The sequence below is a fragment of the Panulirus ornatus genome, chromosome 66 (assembly GCF_036320965.1).
Source record: "Panulirus ornatus isolate Po-2019 chromosome 66, ASM3632096v1, whole genome shotgun sequence".
In the NCBI taxonomy this organism is placed as follows: Eukaryota; Metazoa; Arthropoda; class Malacostraca; order Decapoda; family Palinuridae; genus Panulirus; species Panulirus ornatus.
Genome location: NC_092289.1, coordinates 22296670 through 22305797, shown reverse-complemented (window position 1 = coordinate 22305797; position 9128 = coordinate 22296670).

The window sequence follows — 9128 nt, the reverse complement described above, 5'->3', positions numbered from 1 at the left end:
GGAATGCCTACTGGGTGTGGCTGGCGGGGTGGCTGGCGGGAAGTGTGGTATTCGGCAGTACACACAAAGCGTTGCCAGCCACACCCAGCGACCATGACGTCAATAGCGAGGTTTTGCAACACTGACCCGTCTCGGGCACCCCTCACCCACCCCACCCCTACCACAGTGTTCAGGAGGTTCCTGCCTCCTTCGCAGCACCGTACCATCCATCGCAGCACCACAGGATCCTCTGTAGCACCATGCGAATCCTCACAGCACTGTGCTATCCTTCACAGCAATTCACCACCCTGCACAGCACTTATCTTCACTACCACCCCGCACAGCACTCATCTTCACTACCACCCCCGCACAGCACTTATCTTCACTACCAGCCTGCACAGCACTTATCTTCACTACCACCCTGCACAGCACTTATCTTCACTACCACCCTGCACAGCACTTATCTTCACTACCACCCTGCACAGCACTTATCTTCACTACCATCCTGCACAGCACTTATCTTCACTACCACCCCGCACAGCACTTATCTTCACTACCCTCCCGATAATCATCCGATCTCAGACAAGCGTCTTAATGATAAGCATTAAGCAGGTTCCGCTAGCCAGATCAAGACAGCACAATGCGACATAATACACGAGTGACGTTAATCATATTCCTTTTCGTGCTGTCCAGTGCTCACCCCACCAAGAAACTATCGCGCCACCCTACTTGTTGACGTGCGGCACCGCCCGGTGGACGTGGCCGGCTTCCTGAGCTCTGTAAGAGCCCTATAACCCTTGGACCCCTTTCACAGATGGCGCTCCTACACCTTCAAGGCTGCGCTAAAATCAGCAGCAGGGAAAGGATGGGCTCCTCCGAAGTGAGAATCTCGTCAACGAGATTGTACTAAGCTTTTGTTTACAGATGGTGATGATGATGACGACGATGATGGAACTTGACGGAAAAAAGTGCCATTCTCCCCGCGGCGGAGTCCGGTAACACCCACATCACACCTTCCAGACCCAGAAAACCCATCCAGGTCCGTCCACCCGGTGGAACCACACAAGCCAAAGAGTGGAGACATGTTGTGGTAGCTGAGGCGGTCGTCGTGGGACACATGAGAAGCAGGTCTTCAGTGCCCTCAGTGTGATATTTACGACCTGGGCGTGACGATGGGTTTTGTGTTACGATACCCCAGTGTTTACAGCGTTGGAGAAATGGACGGCATCCAGAACTACACAAGACATAAGAGAATCATAAGAACGCAGTAGCTGATATAACAATATGCTTCGCCCCGCCAGGAATATACATTTCATAGATTCGTAAAACCAATCATCATGAACTGAGCTGCAAATTTTCTTTACGACTTCAGGTAATTAGTTTTGGCTTCCCAATTAAGCCTTAATTACCGTCACGACCGCCAGCGGGTGGAGTAGAAAGTGGAGGCTGGAATGGAGTGGAGTAAAAGGATGGCAAGTGGAGGGTGACGGAGTGTGGACGGTGGGTGGTGGACCCTCAGTCTCTACGTTCGTGAATTCGTTCGTTGAGGGCGAAGTGCGCGGCAGCAGTGGGAATGGTGCCACTGGCGCCTGGCCTTTGTTGTGGCACTGGCCTCCGGGAGGGGAGGGGAGGGGAAGGGGGCTTGGGCCATAGAGCTACGTCTTAGGCACATGCCGACTATGCCTACGCCACAGACACCACTGAATCTCTCATCAACTTAACCCTCAACGAACTCAAGACTTTACTTCGTGTCCTCCTGGTTGCAGTCTATACGATCCTGACAGCACGATTCTCATGCCAGCGTTGAACCTACCAATCTCTGATACGTTATAACATCTGCGCTGCTTAAAGCAGCTTCGATAGTATGTGCCGCCACGTCGCATCGTAGCCCTCCTCACCTTACATACGACTGAATCATATCTGATAACCAAAGATTTCATCTGTCGATCCTTCCGAGGATCGAGGACGTCCGGCGAAAACCAGAATTCCAGGCATCGGTAATGATATGCACGGGGCGGCCACCAGGGCAAGCGGGGCTGTGTTATAATGCCAGGTTCTCCGAGTGCCTCACCCTCCGGCTGGGCTCGAACCAAGGCGCCTGCAGCAAAGATCTACCGAACATTTTACAGCATTTCCATATACGTCTGTCCTGGGGAATCCTCCCAAACTAATATCCCTCTATGGCTTATGGCGTCAAGACAAAATCTTGTAATTTGCTGAATATGGTTTGTGTGATGAAACTCATTACAGTTAAAAAAAAAAATAAAAATACCTGGTCTCTGAACGTAACATGCATTACACATTTACATATCATGAAGACCACGAAAGAATCTCTGGAAGGATCATATTCATTGCACTAAGGTCTGGAACACTGCCATGTTCCAGCACAGTGGTGAACTCCCCCCCTCGCCCATATGATGAGAGACGAAGTCAGATATCATGTACCCCTCATAACGGGTTTAATGCGACAACATTACCCCGTGGACAGTAAACAGGAGCGCAGGATTGTGCTTTACAAAGAATGTTACCACCCGGAGACTGGGGAGGTCAGACAATGTGGTGGACCACAGCCAGAAACCAATAACCGGACGCCAGACAGGCGGCGACACAGCCACCTAGACAGCCGCCAAGAGGCCTCTAACAGACACCAGGACTGAGTCAGCGAGGTAAGTCACACGCGCAGACACAAACTATCCAGCACAAACAGATGGACAAAGACATAAGAGAAGACTCTTCTACAGAATGTTACCACTACTGCCTCAATGTCTGGGATTCAGATTTCGATGAATTCGAATCTCCTTAAGCTAGTTAAAGTCTTCCTTACCAAAATTTTTTTTTCTTCGTGGCGATTAGAATAATTCTTATTACGTACTGGTTGCACCATTACTGGATCCGTTAAAACACGATCATCGTAGTCTTTACGACAGTTTGGGTCCGGGTTCTGGCAGCAGACGTGTGCCGGCCCCCTATCGCAGGCGGAAGGCGTACGATAAATGACCATAGTGCTGGTTATGATGTGTATGGCAACTATATATTACCTGGGAATACTTAATGTAACAGTAAATAACATCACGGACATTTACCCAGTCCCTACTGGTATAAGCAATTTGGCTGAAATATGGACTAAAAGCGATAGTTTGCGAGCCAACTAAGTCGTGAAGCTTACTTCCCACTTTTAATAGTGTTAATGTTTCGTTTAAGTACCGGTTAACAGAAGCCATCCTCATGTTCCAGTTAACAGAAGCCATCTTAATTATATTTCGGTTAACAGAAGCCATCTTTATATTCCGGTTAACAAAAGCCATATTCAACGAATCGAGTTCGTGTTTCGGTTAACAAAAGGTCACACTGACGGCTTCTTGACGTGAGTTAATCACAATGTGTTGTCTTGAATACCGGCACACTTGTACAGACGATCAGCTGCTGGAAGCAAAAAGAATCCCGGCAAGATTTATTCCAGAACGGATCAGTTATTTTGCCGATAAAGACGTGAAGTGTACATTTCTACTTATCTTTTCTCGCCAACGAGGTTCTGATACTATGAACATCGTTAGTTATCATTATCATTATCATCATTTATCATATGACCCAAAGAACCCTATGGTCACGTGACGGGAAGCCTGCCTATCCCATGCTCGATAGGAAACTCGATCACAGAAAATGGTTAACCAAGGATTGGCTGACACACAACAGACCCGCGCCTTGTGACTAGTTACCCCTGCATAGTGACGCATGAAGACGCGAAATCAACGCCAAAATGAATCTAGTTACCTTGGCGTTTTAATCTCTGCGTTCAGTTCACGCGGTCATTATGAACCTGTGCTGAGAACGTTAATGAATGGGAAGCGGGGGAGCGTTTACCTACATATCCTCAAGCCTACGTGATGCTCCTGACGACCATGGTGTTACGGTCACGCTTCTTTCACGTAAGGAGACGAAGAAAAAAATAATCAATGCTCTTAGTGTCTCAAAGAATGAACATAAAAAACAAGAACGACCCCTTCTTGTCTTGTAACAAAGACTAAAAACAGTGAATAAAAACAACTAAAAACTGTATTCTAAAGGACGAAAATAAAGGTACATTCCCTTTAAACGAGGAGCGTTAATTACAGGAGCACTGTATCCCAATTGTCTGCAGGAGAGCCGGGTATCCAGGGACAAACAGCTTCGCTGGGCCTCCCCTTTGAAACGGGGTGTCCCGGCCAGGCATTCAGCGCCCCCTCTCTCTCTCTCTCTCTCTCTCTCTCTCTCTCTCTCTCTCTCTCTCTCTCTTTGTATATCTTTCTTGAGAAGTTACTTAAGACCCTGAATTGGGACAGCAACGACCTCTTAGACACAGAGGCTTGTGAGTATGTAACGTAACGGGCGACGGAGGGCGGGTGCGACGGGCGGCGACTGTCGTGTTACATCCAAAAAATGACGTGGTGGGATTTTGTAAATAGAGAGTGAGTGAGTTTCGCTTGCATGCAGCTACAGCGCGGCTGGAAAGTCACCCTTTGGCGAGGTTTTACCACTGGGGGTCGAGCCTCGTCAAAAACCTTCTTACTCCAAAATAGTACATAATTTCCCCTGCTACCGAAAGCAGCGCAGTCTTGGAACGAAAGGAGCTCCTGGAAAAGGGGTTTTGGACTAACTCGGATTATATATGATAATCCGACCTAAGTATCATGATTAGACCTACATGTAAATATCCTTATATCCAGAAGGTTTGCAAAGCGTGAGAAAGATCACGAATATTCGTAGAGACTCGGAATATTCGCCTTGAGTCAGAGGAACAGCAGAATGCGAAGGAAATGTTCCCTTAAATACTCGGCGTTCATAGAGAGCTTCGTATGTCTACTGCTGCTTCGTGACTCACCGCCTCAATGCGACACAACGGGTTGCTCCAATATGCTGGTGAAGAGGTTATCGCGTGTGGCACAGAACAGCTCTACTCTTCTTTTTTTCGTTAACAAGTTGCTCGTGCAGCACGAGTGGCCTTGGTGCAGTAGGAACAGCACCCGTGCAGCAGCAGGAACAGCAGGAGGCTCTCTGCCGTAAGGGAGAAGAATCGATACGGAGTCGCCAAGTCTCGACGCGCTTCGAGCTCAGCAGAACATAAACACAACACCGCCCTGACGCCCCCAACCCTCCTCCCGCCTCCTCCCAGCCTCGTCAGCTGTTGCATGCAGACACAATATGCCTGGGTTTATTTGTTTGCAATCATCCGTACGCCTTAAACTTTCCGCACGGAAGTCTAAATAAAGTTAACGAACAAAAGTAGCTCCTTTACGAATGACGCACTGGAAAACGAAACGCGTTGCTGTGTCGAACGTAACGCAGTGTGAATCTTGATGACATTTTCGACAAATAATGGAAATAATGCGCCCTGCATCGTCATGCGGCTGTATGTAAATGAACGGTGAGGCTTCAGTAATCTCAGATTAACAGACACCTGAACCATGACAACGTGGCGGTATTAATCCAACATGTGTGAGCCACCAACGCCGACTGTTCTAGGTTTGGGAATTCGCTGTTAATCGGGGCAGAACCTTGGCAAACGATGAGAATGACACGCTGGGAAGCAGGAATGAACTGCATGGGTGAAGGAAGAGATACGGCCACACGTTACTGAAGCATACTGACAGAAACTTGCAAGATTATACGGTACACCTCACACGTTCACAAAGATATATATATATATATATATATATATATATATATATATATATATATATATATATATATATATATATATATATACACTGTCATCATTATGAACGTGTGAGTCGTACTATACAATCATCATGCAAGTTTCTGTCCGAATCTTACATTTACTTGTGAGTGAGTGCGTGCCTTCCTCGCTTCCTTCGTGCGTGCAGTTTACTCCTGCCTCTTAGCGAGTCATTCTCATCGATCGATCGCCAAGGTTCTCCTGTCGCGGTTCACAGCGAATTCCAAAAGTCAGGACTCCCAGCGCTCCTTCCCCCCCCCCCCCCCCCCAACACACACACACACACACACACACACACGGCGGGTCATGATTATTACTGACATGTCGTCATGGCTAGTGTCGAGAGAGAGAGAGAGAGAGAGAGAGAGAGGACAAACCTCTCGTCAGGACAACTTTCAAGATCTCGCTAATGAGGCAACTACGACCCTGGTCATGGAAACCACTACAGCTCATCCACGCATTCTAAAACCGATGAAATTTAGGATTAAGGTTAGACCTCCACAACTGCTGTTACCTTCGTCCTCAAGCAAGTGAACAGGTCTGAGGCTTCGGCAGGATGGATGAGTCCCCAGAAAACCTCCAGCACTCTGGATCGATTCCAGAACGTGGCATGAAGAGTCCAAGCTGCTGGAAGTGTACGACGCCGGTCCATCCAGCTGACTCTCCCGTCAGGTTACCGGGGACCCATCACTGGAACCTCGAGTCCAGGTTGGAATCCCTACAATGAGCACGCGGGACTTCCCCAACCCCCAAGAGAGCTCCGAGGGTGACCCCTGGGTCGGCAAGATCATGACCTGGATTTTCTGGGACGTGGGAGGGAATCTGTTGAGTGATCACACCACAAGTCAGCCGTCGGCCACCACTGACTGTGAGTGAGGCTGGTGTGTGATGCGTGATATTATACAGTGGCATCATCATGAGGGAGGAGACGGCCGGGCGTGGTGACCCAGAGGTCTGGTCTTCACGACAACGCGCCGCTCCACAAGACCCGTCTTGCGCGAGCTCCTCCTCCTCACCTCTGTGGTTTCGAGCAGCTCAAACCTCCCTCCACACAACCCAGATCTGGACGACCCCAAGTGATTGTTTTTACATTTCGAAACGAAGGTGGTACTGTCTGGCCATTGTTACTTCGAGGATAACGACCTTATAGAGACTGGTGGCATCACCAACTCGAAGGACACACGGAACATGCGTACACAGGTCTGGGACCATCATTATGAAACATGAAATAAGATATACGTGTCTACATCTTCACTGTACAACACCTACTTCCTGATAGCGCCACACAGGTACTTCTGTCATGTTCCTAATTTCCTTACCTGTCACGTGTTCCGGGACCCCCTTTGTTCCTGTCCTGCCACATCCCCTTACCTGTCACGTGTTCCTGTACCCTATACCGCTACTGCTCCTGTTCCTGCGTCACTCGTTCCTCCGCCGATGTCTAGAAGGAAATGGACACCTAGTATTACTAGACACCTAGTATTACCAGACACCTAGTATTACCTGACACTTAGTATTACTAGACACCTAGTACCAACGGATACCTCGTATCAACGGACATCGTGTATTAACACCTGACAAATAATTCAAGTACACTGAAAGAAATACACTCGTGTATTACGAAATACCATCAACAAACAGTATATCAACAGTATACATAGAACAATTGAAAAGAGGGTGTTAACTCCTTACACTGATTCACAAGACAGTTACCTTAACTTACCCCCTGTGGATTAATACACTATATCTAAACACATGAAAATTTGTATCAACGCTTCAAAATCGACTCCAAAATCCAGAAATGATCTAATGTTACACAAAAACATCTTCCTGGACCAGGGTGGCTTTGTTTGTTTTCCCATATACTGCCTCTGGGCCAGGCTGGTAGTAGCAGGAAGAGTATAGTATAGTATAGTATAGTATAGTATAGTATAGTATAGTATAGTATAGTATAGTATATTATAGTATAGTATAGTATAGTACAGTATAGTATAGTATAGTATAGTATAGTATAGTATAGTATAGTATAGTATAGTATAGTATAGTATAGTAGAGTAGAGTAGAGTAGAGTAGAGTATACTACAGTATAGTATAGTATAGTATAGTATAGTATAGTATAGTATAGTATAGTATAGTATAGTATAGTATAGTATTAGTATAGTACAATATAGTATAGAGAATGAGATACTATAGTATATAGCATAGTAGAGAATAGAATACTAGAGTATAGCATTAGTAGTGGTTGGGTGATGCACTGGTGATGGTGGCAGTGGTGTTGGGAATGGGGACATTACAACAGGACCCCCATCTCCACCCGGTCAAGTTGTGGGTTGAACAACTTATAACCTTCCTGGTCATACGTGGGTTAAAAGCTCTCTCCACGATCTCAAGTCTCATTAAATCATTTTTTTTAGGATGTTTCTGGATTTTCAGAGATTCTGTTATACAAGTATACAAAATACTACGTACACAAGAATTTGGTCGACTTCCAAAGTCTACTGACAATATACTCTTCACTACAAAAATTCACCACTTACCGTCTGAATCATGTAAGTGTGAGGACATCAACTACAAATTCAAAAGTGTACACGGAAGACTGAGTTAAGTAGACGCCAGAAAACAGAAGAGTCAAAGGTAAATGAATTATGATCACTTTATCGTAAAGGGATCCGTCATGTACGGAGCAAGAAGGAGGTGGTAAGTGAATATACAGAAGGTAGGGATCTCCACACACTGATTCACAAGAGTTCAAAATGACACCATCATTGAAAACTCGAATATATGGATAAGCCACTCTGACAAATGACGATCATGCATTAACTAAAGTTCATAAATCATTTACCATGAGACGTTCAGTAACACGTCTCTCTCGGGGGCGAGAGGAGTGATCTATCTAGTGAAAATATCAAACACCGAGGAACCTTACAAAAGGGCCACCATTCAAAGCCTGAGTGAACCTTAGAACTCACAGCCAAGCCTGGCTGATGAGAGGGGAGGCCGGCGGCGGGGCGTGTGTGTGTGTCTGTGTCTGACGTTTGAGGACTCCTCCTCCTCCTCCTCTCTTGACAAGTCGTTCCCTTCCTCACTCCTCCAGGCACCCACCTTGTACCTCCACCTCCACTAAGCCTCTCAACCTCCATTTGAGACTCCTGCTGCTAATTGGAGGCTTAGTGAGGCAGTGTTTCCTGTGTTGGCAAAAAAGAGGAAAAGACAAGCCATATAGAAATGTGCATGAACAAAAGAAATGCGTTACAGCAACAGCTTGCGAGTCTGGGCTCAATGCAATCACGGTGTTTAAGGATACCATGACAGGTTATTATGTGGCAGGGCAGTAGCAAGGTATTTACCGTTAGGCCAGGGTGCAAATCATACAAAGAAAAAAAAATCAGACATAACCAGGTGATGATATAACTTGCTATACTTACCACCAATCCTC